The sequence below is a fragment of the Bactrocera neohumeralis genome, chromosome 5 (assembly GCF_024586455.1).
Source record: "Bactrocera neohumeralis isolate Rockhampton chromosome 5, APGP_CSIRO_Bneo_wtdbg2-racon-allhic-juicebox.fasta_v2, whole genome shotgun sequence".
NCBI classification, from domain to species: Eukaryota; Metazoa; Arthropoda; class Insecta; order Diptera; family Tephritidae; genus Bactrocera; species Bactrocera neohumeralis.
Window position 1 is genome coordinate 21,409,093 of NC_065922.1, and position 20,424 is coordinate 21,429,516.

General features: G+C 31.6%; 1 long non-coding RNA gene across 2 annotated transcripts in view; it reads right to left on the reverse strand.

Moving 5' to 3' along the window:
• LOC126759729 (uncharacterized) overlaps nucleotides 1-20,424 on the reverse strand; it is a 170,353-nt gene that overhangs the window by 10,410 nt on the left and 139,519 nt on the right. The window contains exon 3 of one of the 2 annotated variants that reach the window (XR_007667065.1): nucleotides 725-783. The exons of the other annotated variant lie outside the window; for it this stretch is intronic. This is a non-coding gene — a long non-coding RNA (uncharacterized LOC126759729). The remainder of the gene's footprint in view (nucleotides 1-724; nucleotides 784-20,424) is intronic. 2 annotated transcript variants of the gene reach the window in all.

Genomic DNA, 20,424 nt, shown 5'->3' on the forward strand with positions numbered 1-20,424 from the left:
ATAAGTAATTTAATTGGATAATCTTCAACTGAGGTTTTTGTAAATCTAATACGGTCGTAGGCGTTGACGAAAGCAGATAGCAAAAATCAATACCAAGAAAGCCTCTGTAAGATACAGTCAGTAATTTTATTGAAAAATCAAAGCAACATATAATTATGTAGTTTAGAAAAATTTAATTTTACACTGCTGCGTGATTTTACTTTTTATTATAAAGCAAGGGTAACTAGCTAGCTGTGTACTCGTATTATTATTATTATTGAAGCCTCTTAGTAAATTACTGATTATTATTATATATGTCATTTTTTCAATTGTTAAAAGCTTTGTATTTTTTATGGTATTACTAGGATTTTTCAGAATTTAAACTTTTTCTCCTTATATAATCTTAAAGCACATTTTGAAACTAAGTTATAAAACAAGTATATAATGAAAAGTATTAATTTCAGACGCTACACATACCAAGACACCAAGCAACAGATAAAAACCTATGCTATAATTTCTTAAATTTCATTGCATGACATCCCAAACTGATCTCGAATAAACAATCTAATATGGAAAAATTTTAGAAATTAAACTTTTTAAATTTTTTGTTTGCCTGGAATTTAACTTCGGAAAACTAACAAAAAATACCACCATTAAGTTTAAACTATATTCAATTGGACTTTTTTATAACTTTCTAATCAATTTAGCGACTAGCTATGTTTATAACAACTGTAAAATTTCTTACCTCCACAAAACTAGCATATTTGAAGCCACAAAAGGAACAATTTGTAGAAACACAACACGCTGCAAATAGAATAAACAAACAAAAACGAAGATTAAAATGTGTGAGTTTAAGAGACACCTGGCATAACACAAAACACAACTTTTGCCCGCCACCAAAAGACAATCCGATTAGAGTGTTGCGTATACGCAGTGGGAGCCTGACATCATTGAAATGAGGTAAGTTTGCCGCAAATGTGCAAACATCTTAAAAAGTGGAGGAAGTCGGTCTCATGATATTTGACAGATAAACCAAAAGAAGTTAACATTTTTTTATATTAAGCACTTTTGTGATGGTGCACATATAAAAATACTAACCACACGCAGAGACAAATTGTGGCAAATGATTTAATTTCATTTGCATTTTATAAACTTGGAAAGCACAAAATCAGACAGGACAGGGCACCTGCTGTGGATTGTACGGAAATTGTGATATAAAAGGAATTTATATAAAACTAGCGATTGCACGTGTATGTGTTACAATAACAACGACAACTAATGGTCTGTTTCATACTACCCAGGAAGTGCTTGCAAATTTCCAAGCATGTGCTGTATATAATTGAATTTTTTTGCTTAAAAATTTGACATTTAAAACGTGTCATACATACAGAGGATCTTAAGGAAAATAATATTTTTATTACTTGGGTTGCCTTTTAAATTTCGGGACTTGGCAACTCTCGTGGGACAATCTTTGACTCACAGATTTATCGCAAGGTTTGACATTTTTGATGGTATGCATACTAAGCACATTTTGACATACACACAATGTTTGAGTTGATAACTGTAACTTCGAATATTCTCTCTCTCTCGACCAAATAATGGAATTAAATCGCGAACATTTTTGATAATTTTTTACAACTTCCGACTTGCACTAACTTATGAAAAGTGCATAAATGAACTTAATTAAATTTTCGAATTTTAAGAAGAATGTTTCGGTTGGATTTTATTTTTAAGAATTTTTGGTTGGCAATTTTATACAATTTGATTTTATTTCAAATGCTGATGAACTAATAAAAATGATTTAAAAAATTTATTGATAAGCCAAAAACTGCTTCGGTGGACAACTTTATGGATATTCGTATATTCAATTGGTAACATAACATTTATCATGCCATCGTAATAGTACATACGATTAAGCTGGGAGTAAATTTCCAATGAACTTTATGAGCAAGCTAGACAAAACAAGAAATACGAAAAATAAATAATCAGGCATAACCAGCCATAAAGATATGATGAAGTTGGCACTATTATCATTTGACTTATATGGAAACTATTGCTTGTGGTAATAACTTTGTGGTTGATAAGCATGAGTTTTCATTAAAGGTATTGATATTTATTTCAAACATTTTTTAAGCTTAGCATTGAGATACCGAGTATAATCATAACAAAATAAAAAATACGGATTTATATATTGATAAATATATTTTCCTCTTCATTACCTTTAGTTATAACACATTAACTAACACATTAAGATAACTACATAATGTGATACATACTTCAAGTTCAACATGTCGTATACGCAATATATAATGCGATTGCAACTTTTGTTACTTTTATCTTGTCTGTACTAAAATTGATAAAATTGGACAATCTGGAGAACAAATTAATTGGAAATATTGTTTGGAATGACTTTCAAAATCACTAAACCTTATTTAAACATTTGTATTTATTTATTTTTTTGGTGAACTTCAACAAAGGTACGCTCGTATATGTACAGTTAGACAGATAGTTAGACGGAGATCGACTTAGCTCTGTATGCTGATCATTTATGCATTGTATATACCAATTTATGTGTCCTCATATTATCAATTATAAACGAGCGGAAATAACCGACAAAATATAAATACCACTAACCCTGATTTCTAGTTAAGCTTATTCGAGCAAACTGCAAGCAATTAATTAATTATGACAAACGAATAACATACAGGAAGGCGGATTGTAAGCGATGCTAAAATAAACAGAAAACCAGATTTATAAATACATAAGGTATCTGAATGTATATAAATGTACGTACGAACATGTGTTATTAGATTACACTACAGAGATACATACGTGAATTGGTTAATCGCCCAAGAGCAAACAATTTCGCCGAATTCCACAGCTGTAAGTGTTTATTGAATCGCATGAATAATATTTGTACTAATTACGGTGAAGGTTTGTTGATTTATACTTCAAGGACATGTTTGTGTGGATTGTTAGGGCACTGCTCGCACCATGTAATGTACACCTACTATTTTATTTATTGTATACTCATATACATATAGGTTGTCTCATAAGATTGTCAATATCAATATGTAAAATAACCAAATTTTCTATTCTTCGGAAAGTATCCTACTCACTTTACCAACTTTTAAATAATATAATATACAACAGTTCTCATTTTTTTCTTATTTATTTATTTCTTACACTTGAACGATGGCATTCATTTTCGCATTCTAAAATTTCCATTTTTGCCATATCTCTCCATCAGTTTCATTTATCGCTGAATAGTTGCACTTAATCTCTATATAAAGTGAAAGAAGGGCTAATACTCATATTCAAAGTTCGAAACGAGCTTATCTGTCCAGTGTGCCAAATGGTTAGATGGACGTTAAATGAAAGAGGCATGTGACTGAATTATATTTAAGTAAAAATTTAAGTAAATTTGCCACTGGACGAACAAAACTTATGAGCGAAGACGGAAGTCATAGGCAATCAAATTTTGTTATTTTCAAAAGCAATATGAAAACAAATAAACAAACACAATTATAAACCCTTTGGTCCAGGGTTAAGAAAAGTAGATAATATTGATAAAAAATTATCAATCATTTATTATTCTTTTCTCTTAAAATCGCTTAGTTCTTAAACAAACATGTTATATAATATACCATAGTAATATATACATACATATGTATATAGTTAGCTTAATCACAGAGAGATGACCGACTGTACCATAGAATTCAGAAAATTATCAGATCGGCCATAAAAAAAAAAAGTAAGTAAGCAATGTATAAAAAGTTATACAAAGTTAGTGGCAAATGAAAATAAATTAATTGTTTCGAATCAAATGTAAATAAACATAAATACTCTGGTACAGTAAAAAGAGAATTAAATAATACACAAATTAGGCGATGATTGAACGCACTCCTAAATACTGCTAAACTCACTAACAACATCAAGAACATTACACAATTCTTAATTTCAAAAGTGGTCAACGCGAAAATCATTTTGTTTTAATTAAAGTACGTATGTAATAATGGTAAAAAATCAAAATGCAGTTTCGCTGTGATGTTTGTTGAGCAACACTATTTACTACATAAATATGTATATACATATGTGCCCAACACAGGAAATGAGTTTTCGGCGAAGAAAATATACTCAAGTTTCGTACGTAAAGTTAATTAAAACGGAAATGCAAAAATATTTTTCGGAAAGAAAAAATATATATAGAGAGACTTTACTTAATGTTGCACTTTAAAATAACACATTTTCATTTCAAACCTTCAAATATTTTATTTGCTCACTTTTCTGTATGTACTTTAAAAGTTACGTACACTCGTACGCACTCGTTTATTTCCACTGTCCAGGAAGGACTGAAAGAGAAGAAATACGCAGATACAGAGAACTGTTAAGTATTTACATTCGTGTATATACAATTAAGTTTCATGTACGGCCATCCAACATTACAAATTGACAATTTGTACTTTAGCACTCTCAAAGAAATTCACCATTTAAATCATTTTCCAAAAATAATTAGCCGCAAACTCGTCGGACGTATAGAATACACTAACCCAACTCAGCGAAAGTTCGCTTCATTAATTTATCATTATATTTGTAACACTTTATTGTATCCAAGTATGTACTGATGGTGGAATATGTATAGTAGAAAATGAAAAATTAATAAAAGAATGGGTGAGTAATTGCTTAAGGTTGCGAATTTTTTGATTCAAAAATTCTTGACTAAAAACTATCCTTTTTAATGCATTAACTGCAACCATAGTTGTGCCTTGGTAATAATTATTTACTTTATTTTTAAATATTTTTATGCATTGTTGATCAAATAATAAAATTTAATAACAGTGCCAACAAGGTAATGAGTAAAAAAATAAAAATAAAAAAACTGCTTTCCAAATGCTTTTTCTTTCCCACATAAAAAATATTGTGAGCCAGATTGCTATAGCGATTACCATTGCACTAAAATAAAATTTATTGTCATAATAGATGCATATTTAGTTATGATAATAGATATGACATTTAAACACAAACAAAAGAGCTAACTTAAGCAGGACGTCCAAGCCCGCTGCTGGCATATCCTGGATTAATAATTATTGAATAATAAATCATGCAATTGTAAATAATAGGTTTGGAGATACACTTTAAACGATTTTTTTAATGTACTACGAAGGTGAAAGTGACCATAACTATAGTCAAATATTGCGTATACGCCAAGGAGGACAATATAAACGCAGGTTATAATGAAATTCATACAAAATTTGTGTTTGCAAAGAAATGTAATGGTAAATTAAAAAAATATTTATTTAGTAAAATAAAAATCAGAATATTGTTGGAGGCTATAGGTGTTGAAATATAAGGTGAAGTGTAAACAGTATGTACGCTTTAATACCCTTGGTATTGTGATACTGATTAGTTGTGCTGAAAGTCTTCGGCGCTAACGGGCAACACTTAATAAAGTTTATGGACTACATACAAACTTGATTTGGGTATTTAGCAGCACTTGTGGATATTCATAGCCCACAAAGCAGGTAGGTAATCGCCTCAGGAAGAAGAAGGTAATCTTTTAATAATATTAATTCTTAATTATACCGAGAACAAGCTATAATGAGTTCGCCACATAAACGTCAGAAACCATATAAAATATACACTTGTATATATATGTATATACAAGTAACTGATCAGAATTTGTGTGTTCATATATAAGTGAACTAGTCTCTCAGCTTTGGAAATTTTGTTAGGAAGTTTCACATTCGTTCTTTTCTTACAAAGAAGCTAATCATTTGTTGGAACGGCCAATATATCTGTCATACAAACTAGAAGATAAGAGTTAAGTGGTTGTATGGAAAACTTTTTTATTTGACGAGGTACACTCACCAAATTTTGTACGGGTTATTGCCTACGACAATAGTGGGATATTCCATGAAATAGTTTAGATCGAGAAATTTGTTGTACTGAAGCATTTAGATCGCAATATATAAAACATGCAGATTTCCCTGTACATCTGAATGTAAATTATATATTCTGACAGCTTTGGAAATAGTACTTTGTTATTAAACATAAATACTACAGAAAAGTATAAAAACTTATATTGATTACATATCGTCACCTGAAATGCAAAATAACGTATCATCAAAAAATTCGAAATTGAGTGTCTTATTGATTACGCTTCACTACTTCAAATTACATACATAATATTACATATGTTCAACATTTTCAAGTTCTGCACTCAGATATAAACCAGTTTTAATCAATATTAAAATTTTTTTTCACTCATGTTCCATTTTATTTCGTGTTTCATTCAGGCCAATGTAAATTTCGGAAAATGTTGTTACGTTATTTTGCATTTCAGGTGACGATATAGACTTTAGAAGTCTGCACGCTGCCTTATAAAAGAAACTACAAGGAAAACAAAGCCATATAAATTAAAAACTCACTTTTCTTCTCATTTTCTCCAAAGCTGTTCTTAACCACATCTGTGTATTTTAATTTCTTCTGTAAAAGTACGATATCACGCAGCTTGAAATACCATCACCTCAACTGGAATTAGTTCAAGAAATAAGATTTCAAAGTATAATCTATCTAGCAATGGACGTCAGCTGAAATTGATCCTTTCACACAAAATAAGAGAACGTGTAGAGCAATGAATACATAGTTACTTCAGCAACAACGAATTTGCAGACTACGCCTTTGTGACATATAGTAAGTGCTTGCACGTAGGTTCTCGTGGGTAATTTAAAGTGACACTTTAACCCCATTTTAAATGGAACACGCCAACGCCACCGAAGCGGTATAAGTTGAGTACAACACACTTGTGTGAGTATTTACGAATGTACGATAATGACAAAACCGTTAACTCTTCCATGCGAATGATAAAAATGTCTACGTGAAGTTCTTTGACAATTACAGTAGAATTATTATATATCCTATTTTTTCCACCTACATACAAGTATTTACATAAATAGCAAAACGCTTGTTTGAGTGTTACTACTAATATCTGCGCGTTGGATTTTAGAACTGTTGCATAATTTTAACACATTTTCATTCAATACTGCTCAGCTGTCAATGAAACGCATTATAAACCCATTGAGTATGCAATACGGTATTTATAGGTTTTTTTCCAGAAACGTGCAGCTATGAATTTTTGCACTTCTTAACATTCAAATAATTAAATATGGACAGACCGGCAGACAGAAAGACATGACTAAATCGACTCAGATCGTCGTGCTGATCATTTTCTTGTATATTGTATAGGATTTCGACGTATTATTATATTTATATATTATACTTAAATATATTATAACTCTGTAAAATAGATTATTATTGATAAAATACATACTTACACAGTACACATGTGGTAAGTATATACAGTACATATGTAGATGAAGTTTACTCATACAAGATTGAAATTAGAATTGCAGTAACAGTTCAATATTATAACAGAAGAAAGTAAAAATTAAATTAAATTAAAGTTAAATTAAAACTTTGATTGAAATATCATTCTGCACTAAAGTTAAGTATATGGTAAGAGCAAAGTTAAGAAGGAATATCGGTCAGAGTCAGCAGTTACAGCTTAAATGAAATGGATACATAGTATATCTACACTGTTAACTTTACTAATATAGTTTTTTACATTTGCAAGTTGTATATAAATTTTTTGGCAACAAGAATTTTATATCCAAAAGGTTAAATTAGTTAGCAACATACAATACGTGAAGCAATGTGGTTAAATTAAGATAGTGAAAACAGATTCTACCAACGAAGACTGTTTGGAGACTTATTTATTGTAACAGCAAAGAAAGGGCATAAAGACTGACCTATAGTGTCACAAGTTTAATGAAGGTGAGGACGATCGACTACATACAGCAGAATTTTGTATGCTTATCTTTCAATATTTATAGCCTCTTTCACTAATAAATATGTAAAGTTCATAGCGTTATTTTAAGTTAAACATTTTTCATCAATTCTCCTGTCAGTTGCGAGCAATTCGTTCTGTGTACGCTGTCCGCTTATAAACTTACAATTTTGTCCAGTATTTGTTTTACAAACATTGTTGTAGAAAACAAACAGCAAGAATGCCGACATAGTCATTTGTATAGACACATAATAAGACGACCTCTATTTAAGGATTCATATACCCGTTCAACAAGTAACAAGTTGTAAAAGCAGCTATGATTTACATTGGTCATCTAATCAACACACGAGTAATCTGTACTGAAACGTCCAAGTGGCAGTTAATTTATTGAAATTATCGAAGGAATTCAATCTGAGTGAGAGTAGCCACGTACCAACCAATCATAAATTACATGCTTACGGGCATGTATTCACAAGCATTCTTGATAAAAATGGCATTTTAAATACAGAAATTTTTCTATTTTCTCTCACTTATCTTTCTTATGTCACTTGTGCAACGTGAGTCTCTGACAGAAATGTCTATTATCCCTTCACACCATGTCAGGTCGAGAAAAAACATGGTTGCTTTCAAATTCTATGATTGCGTATACTCCTACGTAGTGATGAAATAGTGGACTTCGGACTCGAAGCGTTTAACTATGTACATACAAATATACTTAAAGGTGTACAGAGCAGCCTTGTAAAGGTTTAACAAAAAGATAAAAGTGTATGTTGAATACTAAACATAGTGAACAAAGTGTGCTCTGAAATTATTTCAGAAAATAGTCCACTATTAGGGATGAATCATTAATATTGTTACTCAAAGGTGAAATATAATATACATTCTAATTCGGTTTATCAACCTTTTTGCTTCTAAGTCTTTGTAGCTGAGTTTATATATGTTTTTCCAGTGCAAAGCGCTTGTATTCAACATATTCTTTAAAGAAGTAAAAAATTAAAATTTACCTTTACTTTAGTATCGTTCTTGTGGTTCTCTCTTATTCCTCCCTTACTCATATTCTCTTTTGTGCTTTGTCAACACTAAAGCAAATATTTTTTAACCTATTTCTAAATTTTTGAGAGATGTGTCTTCGTTTAGTCAAAGACTTATTCCAGAATTGTATGTTATTTGTAAACTTCAAGGTTATTTAAATGATTTTCAAAAAACCGTTTTGTTTTAAATGTCTCATAAATATATTATTCCGATAAGCTTTCAAATTAAAAAAACCAGAACTTGTAGAAATAGTTGAAGTCGATATTTGGGTGATAATATATTAAGAAGATTTTCTCCAATTAAATTACAAACCTCATATATACCTTATATGGGTAGTCGAAAAGGTCTTTCCGTATTTTGTCAATTGATGTCGTTGCAGTCGTATATCTCCAGTGCTACCAATCACAATGTGTCATATCATATAATGTTAGAAAGGTGAGGTTTTAAACTTCATTTAACCAAAAAAAATAAATTCAGGGAAGTTGATAAAAGTTTCCGCTATTCAAAAATGAGTACAAACAAGAAAAACCGTTAACTTCGGCTGCACCGAAGCTAAGATACCCTTCACAGTTGCATTTCTTATAGCAACCGTCAAATGCGAAAGTTTTCCAAACAAGCCCTTGATTCCGATCGCTCGGTTTGTATGGCAGCTATATGCTATAGTAATCCTATCTGAACATTTTTTTCCGATATTACATTATTTCTATGAGAAATAACTCATACCAAATTTCATGAAGATAACACGTCAAATGCGAAAGTTTTCCTTACAGGAACTTGATTCAGATCGTTCAGTTTGTATGGCAGCTATCTTTGAGCAGCTTCTTGAAGAGAAAATGACGTTTGCAAAACTTCAACACGATATCTTAAAAACTTAGTAATCAGTTCGTATATATACAGACAGACAGACGGACAGACAGACAGACGGACGGACATGGCTAAATCGACGAAGCTCAACATACTGATCAATTATATATATACTTTATAGGGTCTCCGACGCTTTCTTCTGGGTGTTACAAACTTCGTGACAAACTTAATATACCCTGTTGAGGGTATAATAATGAAAAAATTCGCTACATTTTGAAATTTTTTATAAAAAAGGAGAGAATGCCACGCAAGCCACCAATGAAATTTATGAAATTTACGAAGATGATGTTGTAGCAGTTCATATAGCACACCAATGGTTCGCTATCTCCGTTTTGAAAATTTCTATTTACACTGATGAGAGTTTTACACTGATGGAATGGTGTCTCTATCGGAAAAATGGTAAAAAGTGGTCAAACAAAAGGGTATAAAAAACACCATTTTGATTAGAAATACGAAAAAACTTTTCGGCTACCCATTTGTATGATTATATAAAGAAATATTTCCAACTAGTGAAACAATTAGGTGAATTTATTTGAGATAAAATTTTTTAAGTTAATTTTTGTATGTCACGAAACTCAATTTACGAAATAAATACGAAAAATTGCACAAACATAATTTAACAGAACCAGCGAAAAAGTTCAGAGAGAAGAGTACTTTTTTGCAAACAATGCTTAGATATAAATATTCAACAACTCATGCATTACTGGGATTTACTATATGCCGATTCTCGCACACACTATCACCTTCATTGAGCAAACCGCTAGTATCTAAAATAGAATAATGCTAACGATATGTAGCACCTTCATCTCTTGCAACCACATATTTTTCACTTTCTCTGTGTGTTAACAACACTAGGCTGGTCACTGATTGTAGTTTCAATATCAACTGAGAAGCACTTGAATGATGTTTCGCAGATACGGTTAATTATCAATCAACAATAAATAATTAAACAGTCAACCACATAACATAACAACATTTGAAGGAGATAATCTTCGAATCATTTTTTCGAATGCTAATAAACATACCCCATTAAATTTGAAGTATCTGTATTTTTTCTAAATTATGTTAAACAAAATATGACGGACCATATCCAGAGATAACAAAATCTAGTATATATCAAACTATTATGTAACAAAATTTGTGTACATCTAATTCACTTGTCCTGTCATAATAGAACAAAAACACAATATTAAATAAATACCAAATATAAAAATATATAATAAAAGTTCAATTTAATTTTTTATTGACATAGCTACCCATAAATGTGGTCCTAAACTTTTACTGTTATAAATAAATCCATAGTTGATAGATTGAGTAAAAATAAAAGTTGGACTTTTTCTCCTCTTCATTTTGGTTTTTAATGAATATATGAAAAATTTAGACAGAACTCGATAAATAAAAATTACTATACAATTTTATGGTTGTTTGAACAAGTGGCTGATCAGTTGTCTCTAAGTACTTGGAGAGTCAGGATAAACATTTTCACGCGACGTGTTTCTGTGAATGGTGCAAGCCGCAAATGCAAGGTTCGTTAGAGCAGAGGTACGCGATTTAGTTCTGTGTGAAACTCGGTAAGTCTCTGACAGAAACGTTTGATGTGATCAAGCAGGCTAACCCAGATGTTGCCTTACCAAGAAATTGTGTGTTTCGGTGATAGAGGGGATCCAAGCAGCATGCACCTCAGCTCTCAAGGCTGTTATGGAGAATGCCTTCCGCGACCCCTTCAATGCTTGGAAATCGCGCTGGCAGCGCTACATCGATGCAGAAGGAGCCTATTTTAAGGAATTGTAACGATTGGTTCAATAAATTTAGTTCAATCGACTCAGTTCTCTTACTTTCCGGACAAACTCTGTATTTATAGCAGTGTCATTTCAGTAGAACCACTGTTTGCGTCATTTGGTTCTAACAAATTCTGCACATAATTGCGATAATTTGAGTTTTTGGTGCTCGGCACTCAATTTATTTGCTACTATTATGTTATGTTAACGAGGTAACATAGAAACAAATACAAACATTTACATTTCAGTATTTAAGTGAAAATATACGTACACACATATTAAGTGGTAATATATATGTATGTATTCTCACATAGCATACTAATTTATGACTAAATGTAATAATATATGTCTTTTAAGAAACTATTTTAAAGACATATACAGCATACTAGTCTGCTTACCATATGTACATAAGTATGCAAGTATACACATAAGTATAAATACATATATACTAGATATGATTTTTCAATATATATTTCATTATGGTTTTTACTGCATGCAGCTGGCAGATATCATTCAACCAATATCCAGAGGGCAACCAAAGGAGACCGTCGAATGGCAAAAACAGCAGCAATCGCAAAGAAGACCAAGAAAGCAACAAAACTAAGAGCCAAGATGTCAAATAGATAAAAGAGGTTCAAATGTATGTGTTCAACAGCGCAACACAAACATATTAGTAAGATAACAAAACAAATGTCAAATTTAATAAAACTTCTAAACGCCATTATTAAGAAAATATTTATAAGTAATCCAGAAAAATAAAAGCTTGCATTCTTCTACATGATCGTAAATAAACAATGAAACTAAGCTTGCTTCCCAAAAGTTGGCTTTGTTGGGAGAAGCGTCCTTGAAGTGTATCCCCATTTGCCTATTTTTAACAAAAGCAACAGAAGCATCGAAAATAACAACTAAAACAAAGAACAAAGTAGTAAAAATTTCCAAAAAAACAGAATATTAATAAAAATAAAAGAAAGTTTTAAAATTGACAAAATAAAAAATAAATAATAGGAAGAACACGGAAGAGTTCATTCCGCTGGCAGTGGCTGATAAATAACAAATATTCATCCATTAACAGAAAGTGAAATGTCCAATAACGCACACACAAACACGTACTTTTGTTTTATACTAAAGATTGTTAATGCTATGAGCTGCACACAAACGATAGAGCTAATTCGATTTATGCTTGTTCAAGAAATATGTCACTTGGGGGAAACATGGGTGCAGCAGGCCACATAATATCAACTTATATTTGAAACTAAAGCGCTCAGGGGAGTAGGCATAAGTCAATAAGAATTTATGCAGTCTGACATGCAATAAAAATATTTCTAATAGCTTTTCTCCCGCCCTGGCATACACCCATACTTAAGTGCCATGTGAAAGGTATTTAATACGACTTTTATAGCCAACGGTGACAGTTTCATGCCACAAAGTGTTGGTTAAGATTAATAAAGGGTATTTTTGTATTTTTGTATATTGTGTTCGAGAGCGTCAACACACTTTATTATTAAACGCAAAAAAGATTATATTAAGTATTATGTATAGCGTTGAGTTTATTTGTATGAATTTCACCAGTACTTGGTGTATATTGGATATTGATCAAGGAGCAGAATATAATAGCTAATAATTTTCTTATTTAATACTGGCTGGAACAATATTATAAAATTTTAATGAAACAGATATTTGCAATAAAATGGCAATCTCCATAATACCTTTAAGAGTTACTGAGCCAATTTTAACTTAGCATGCATGACCTATATTATATAACTGTGTTTTTAAGCTTGAAATTTTATATAGCCACTAACGTCTTCGCCAGACATTCCACTATTTTCATGAGCAACAATTAACTATTTGTATGTATTTTTAGCAGAGTATGCGCGCATTTTTCTTCTTTCGTTTATAAATTTTATCCTGTTGCTTTATGCTTGTTTGCAACGCTATTAATGCGCCTCAAGCGCTATACTTGTTGTGATGGGCCGCTAGGCGTATACGTAACATTTACTGTAAGCGTAAATGAGCGTGGAAATTATAAAACATAAACAAAAAGCGTAATTATAACATGCCGTTGCCATAATAGATAAAGTGATTGTTAGTGGAAGTAATGCTTAGAAATTTAGTATGCGAAAAAACCATAAAACAAGCATGAGGGAGATCTGTAAGCAATTGCCGAAGATCTGTATATAAAAATATGAAAGTGCGGATTAAAATCATATATTTGGATAAGGAATCTTAAGAATTATAGCTACTAACAAGATAAAAATATGTGAAGTCGAGGATAATTAAAAAACCTATCGGACTTAACATCTTTTTAACACCAAATTCTTCCTTACCAAATTTCGATTACACTGTGTACAAAATCCGGCTTGCTTACGCTCGAAGTGTTCTTATCTTTATTACCTCGACGCTTTCTTATTTTTTCAATACTAAGGGGTTACATGGGTTTAAGTTATTGTCTTATTAAATTTTACAACACCTTTAAAATACAGATACAGTGCGCTCGATGCTAGCTAGGCGACACATACGTCCCGTTTCGGATCGAAAGGGTTAAACGCGCTTCTCTCGAAACTGTGTTTTTGAAGTTGTTTGGCAAGATTTTTCGAAAACTACTCAACCGATCTTCATGAGATTTTACACAGGTTTTTGAAATACAATTTTTGGACGAAAGATGTTTTTTCGATTACAACTTGAAAAAAAAATATCGCGACATTTTCACTGGAATTTTAATTTTTTTTCAAAATGTTTGCCAAAAATTCATTTTTTTCCCCTTCGTTCAAGTTCTAAGATAAGGTATTTTTTCACTTTAAATTACCGCGTAAGGTGCTATCCTACCAACGCGGGCGCATCTTTTTTCCGAGGAGTAACTGGAAATGGTGTCGCATTTGCCGAGTTTAAAATTTTTTTTCCAAAAATTTCAGAATTTATTTGTTATTAGTGTATATTTGCAACAATTAAAAATTTTAATAAAATATTTCATATTTTAAATGAGAAAAAAGTTGTTGAAAAAAATGTTTTTTACTCGAGGAAACCCATATAAACCCTTAACCTCATCAACCAGGGAGTTTTTTTGTTGAGTTAATAACTAAATGGTTATCAAGAAGTCATTACTAATAGTATGCTGATACTAACTATCATATTTATTTTACATTTAGTTTTATCGGAAAGTTAAATACTGCATGAAAGAGAATATCTGTAACCCATTTAATAGTTTTGCGACGGGCTTAGTTATTTCCATGTGTCGCGTGATATTTGTGACAAGTAACCACATGCTATTTGCTAATTCTGAAGCTCGTTAGATAGTTTTTACATTTTATCTTTTCAAAGTTTTGTTGCATTTTTCCTCTTGGCTTTCTTTTTCTTGTTTTCAGCGCTAGCAATTAAATGCAAAGTGCTGACAGAGTGTTTGTGGTTGACCAAAGTCGTTTCTCACTTCATGTATTTTGTCAATGTGTCAGCCACGCCTTCAGTATGAGTGTGTACATACACATGCATATATATTTGTTTGCTCGAGGAATTCTTGAATGTGTGAATACCGAAAGCAACATTTTATTGTTCCGAACTAATTTATTTAAGTGATCTTTTTCATTGCAGTTTATTATCTGAAGCTTTCCCTCATATCGTTAGATTTCTCTTCAAAGTATGCAAATACAATTTGGTTTTGGAAGTTGGAAAAGAAATGATGACAAGTTGCATGTGACCGACCTAATGAATTTCAATTATTCAAATTGAGATTTAAATTTTTTATTGGCATACAATTAAAATTTGTTAAAGCACATAACAGTTGCGGTTTAAGGAAATTGAACAGAGTATCAGGGTCTTACATGTAACATTTTTATCAAAATAAAATTTTCTTGTAACAGGAGGCGAATATGGCTAAAAATTTAGTTTAATTATAACACGCCTTGACAACAAAAAGTTATTCATACACCTGGCATAGTACGAAAGATTTTGCTAAAATAAATTTTTTCTTCAATAAGTTAAGTTTATTGCCGTACTCGACAATACGAAAATACGAACGTTGGTTTGTTTCAGCGTAAAGCGAATTTCTTCTGACAAAACCGAACAACAAAGGTTGTTGTCTGCTTTCAGCATGGGTAACCAAGCGCATTAAAATTACGAGATTCAATGGGGGATAACGATTTTACATTCGTGTAAATATTTTAATGCTCCACAAAAGCAATTAGTTCCGTCAAGTCGAAGAACACGGTAATGTCTTGAGTTGAGTGCAACATTAGAGGCATGTCAAATGTTTATTTAAATATGTGATTAGCCTAAAAATCAGTAAGGACATTTAGACTGGCGTTTTTTTGCGTCAGATCGTTTTAAATATCTTAGATTAAAGTTTATCGTTATAGTCATAACATCAAATAACTGTTTTTGGATTAAAATGAAAAAAAAAAATATGTACTTCATTATTTGAGAATATTCTTTTAAAAGATAAGTTTGCCCTTAATCATTTCTATTCAAAATTAAAATTTATGTTTTTTAATGCTTAATATCATTGCTCCAAACCTTGCGTTCGCAAGCTTATTCACAGCGTTTTATTGGAAAATATAAACCCAATCGAAATGAAGTGTTGAAATAATACAATTTTCCCTTTGAGTACGTGACTCAATTAAACATCAGATATTTCATCAACACATTACGAATGTCAAAAGAACAAGGCAAAACCGACAACGAGCAAACACAAAACAGCTACCATTTTAGATTTAACATATCTAAGGCCAAGCCACAATTTTATTCTCGCTTCCAGCATTTTTGCACTTTTTCGTGTCGCTGTCAGACTTAATTCAAACCATCAATCAAAGATTCGATATAAAAAGCAGAAAATGTCACATCGCTCCTCACGTATTTGCTTGCGCAGCGTGCAGTAAAATAGTATGGGTTGTTAAGGTTTGTAGGAAAAGTCAAGCTCAACAAAAAGGGAAAGTATTTGAGTTTAAGAGAAGTTATAAGAAAATAAATCGAATTTGTATTTGAGGCAACCAATGAAGAAAACAAAGAAAAATCATTTCAGATGACAGAAAACTATGTGTTTTCTTCACTTTATTCGATGTGTTTGTAAATTCTCTGAAAATAAAATTTTACAAAGTTCTAAAATTTTTCATAAGAGCTTAAACCGAAAAAAAATTTAACTGGCGAGCGCCAAAAATGTTTTCGCTTAAAACTTTTGCCTAAGTTAAACTTGTTATTTTCTTTTCATAAGCGCTCCTTCCTGCGAAACGAAACACGCAGTCTTTGGCTTTAACAGAAATCTAAATAAAATATATTTATTCCTTCAACGGTTACTGACTCCCTATAAAATTGTATATATGTATGTGCATGTAAAAAAGTATGAAAAACAAAACAAAACATATTGAGCATAACACCACCTTTTTTACGCCTTTTTTCGTGAATTAACATTAACCAAATTGAAGAAACCATAAAAGTATATATGCAAACAACAAAACATGAGTTTTTACTCACACTTTTTACAAATGTTGCAAGCATGATTTCGAATTGTAGTATATAATCGATTTCCCTGTTCCCTACTTTAAAACAAAAGAACATCCCATTCAAAAAAATATTATTTGGCATTTATTTTCTGAAGATTATCTCTTTCAAAAGTTGGCCGCCGCTAGGCCTCAAATGGTCTATCCGGTGATTCCAATTTTCGATGACTCGCTCGAGAATTTCGACTGGTAACTGGCGAATAACACGTGTGATGTTTAGCTCCAAAGCCCGAATCGAAACGGCATTCTCCGCATAGACTTTAGACTTTACATATTTGACACACGATTTTGGTGTCCAATAGACTGGCCCAAAACATGATATTATCTGCTCACCGATAAAGCCACCATTGATTAATCCGATGGATTAGGATGTGGCGCCGTCTTGTTAAAATGTCCAATATAGAATGCTGAGTCCTAAGATGGGTGATGGTGTTGCGAATAATATGTTTAGTAGGCCGATTATATTGACCATAAGTTGAACGAAGCGCGCGAAACACATTCCTTACAGAATGTGAATTTTCCTAACAAAGTTTAACGATTTGTTAACTTTGTTCAGGCGTAAGTCTGTCCATTATGAAATGCCAAACAATACTGGTCAAAAAATAAAAAAAACATGACAAGGCTTTTGAAAAAAGTACCTCTACTTGGATCACCGTTTATAAGCTAAATTTATTAAATTAATAAGGAACATGTCCTTAGCTGCATTTAAAGTTAATAGGATGCTACGATCGCAAACAAAGTACGTTATTAATATTGACATAAAGACATAGTTGTTTCTAAGAGTACTTCAACGATAGAACTGGAATAAAGAATATTAAAGAAAATAAAAGTCAACTCACATCAATGTATGGACTATTTCATTTGAATTTTCGTTTTTATTTCTATCTAAAACAGCTTACTACGGATAATACTTACAGTTACAGTTCCTGCTTTCCCTAAATTTGTAAATTTGAAACCAATAGAGAAACCATTTGTTGAGACAAGGAGCTTTTACAAAAGCAACATAGAAACAAAGGTTAAAAAGTGTAAATTTAAGTATTTTAGAGACACCTGACATAACACAAAGAACAACATTTGCCAACCGCTAAAAGACAATCTGATTATGAAAGTTGCGTATACGCAGCGGGCGCCAGCCACCTTTGAAATTCCACTAACAAACAAATGCGTAAAATATTTACGAAGTGGGTGTAAAATTTTTGTATTCAGCACTTTTGTGTGTACACATACAAACATACTACATAGATAAAACTGAGCACATGCTGTGCATAAAAAATAAAGGAAGAGACATAACTTGTGTTAATGGAGTGATTATGCGGGGATTATCTTGTTTATAACACCCCAAGAAGTATTCCCCGATTGCAGATAAGTAATATACAAGTATGCCTCTTTGTGTTTTAAAGCATAATATTAATTCTCTTAGAACATTGTGGTCCACTTACATTTAGAACTTTTAATGAATATTTTAAAATATTTGCGCTTAGCAACTTAAATGGCAATCAATCCGAGAGAGGTATAATACTAAGAAATATATGTGGGTTTTACAAAATAAGAAGAAATATAGGACGAATAAAAAAACAAATACGAAATGCATATAATTGTTTATAGACGAATATAGACTGATAGTAGATATATAAAAATTATTTTTTAAAATATTATTTGGTAATAACGGTGTGGGCTTATTCATTGTATTTATTTATTACATACAAGCGGAAACAACGAACTAAATATAAGCAACACTGTATATGTATGTAACTTATATACTTATATATGTACGGAAACGTTAGATGTTTTACACAAATTAGCATCACTTATGGCCTAGCTGTAAGTATTTATATTTATCACATGAATAATAATTGCATCAATTATAATTTCCTTTGTTTAGCATAAAAGATTTATGTGTTTGGAAAATGTGGGGGAAATGGGAAATACAGCTCTACACTATCTTGCTTACTATACCCACTTTATATCAAACACAAGCAAATATTTTTTTGCGGAATGGTCTATATCCATAACTCATAAGTCGCCTTTATTTCGCTCAGAAAGCAAATTTGAGTATTGAGTGGCTTTGTGATAAGACTGGTATGGGTGCCAAGCCATAGCGGAATCGCAGGAAATTTCAAAGCTAAAGAGCTAGCACGGAAACGCACCCTAGAACCGCTATCAGTAGAATGGGAGCAGGTGCTTCCGTATCCTCTTATATTCTGCTACTAGATAGCTGCGCCTCGCAGGAGGCCATCATCGGTGTATGCGCTGTCGCAAAAGCCTCTTGGCCCAAGATCGATTGCTAGAGATCTACTAATCTCTTTGCCCTCAGTCAGGCTAGCCTCTTCCTAGTTTCGGTGTCCACGCCGTATTGGAAACAACTCAACACTTCCTTCTTGATTGTCCCTCGTTTGGGAAGTCAAAACTTAAATACTTGGGGGCCATATCTCCAGACATCCCACCGAATTGGCGAGAATGGAAATTAAACCCTTGTATAAATTTGTATTGGCTACTAAACGTTTTGCTAATTTATAAGTTCGAATATAGGAGTTTTATTTCTATGGCCTTACAAATGACTAGATATAGTGGTCAACGTCCGATCTCTCTAAATCAGAGCAATCAAATAAAACGCAAATAATGATTATAATATTAAATTCATTTCGAAATATTTTTGAACCAGATGTATAAGTGCAAGTTGTTCCTAGAAATATCACCTTAAAGAATTTTTATAGGATAAACTCTATTTTATACCTTCAAAACTCAGAAATTTTCAATATCAAGAATATATTATAAATACATCATTAACAAATGTTTAAAAAATAAAGCTAGCGTGAAAAATCTACAATTTCAAAACTTCAATATAACCCAATCGTCAAACCCCTCAATGGTTGAGAGATTTAATTAAATTTTAATTACGGACGCGAATTGATTTATTACTCTACCTCCCTTCCACTCAAATTCACAGCCATTAATCAATTTTCAAATTCGAACGGACAGTTACATGAACACATAGGAGAATTTCAGCTCAGAAGCATAATTGGGCTAGCAATCATATGTAACTGTAGACATTTGCTTGTACTCGTATGTTATTGGTGTACGCAATTAACAAGCTCTTGATGCTTGAATAATGGAATACTTAACTGAAAGCAATAATGTTTTTTAGTTTTGTTCATTTTAGAAATTAATACTTTTAGCCATTTTCGAAAACAAAAGGATATTACAATATAATTTAACTATGATTTTGGATTATTAGAAAAGGTGTTATTACGAAATCTTCTGTTATTCTGTTATATACAATATTCTTGGTATACCCAGCCGCAATTTCTTGTTATAATAACTATGTGCGAGATAAAATACTGATATATCATATAAATAGATTGTATTTAAACAAAAATTACACTCTGATATTCGGACCCATAAACATACCCTCAGAAAATACTAATGGCACCATTTACCCTAT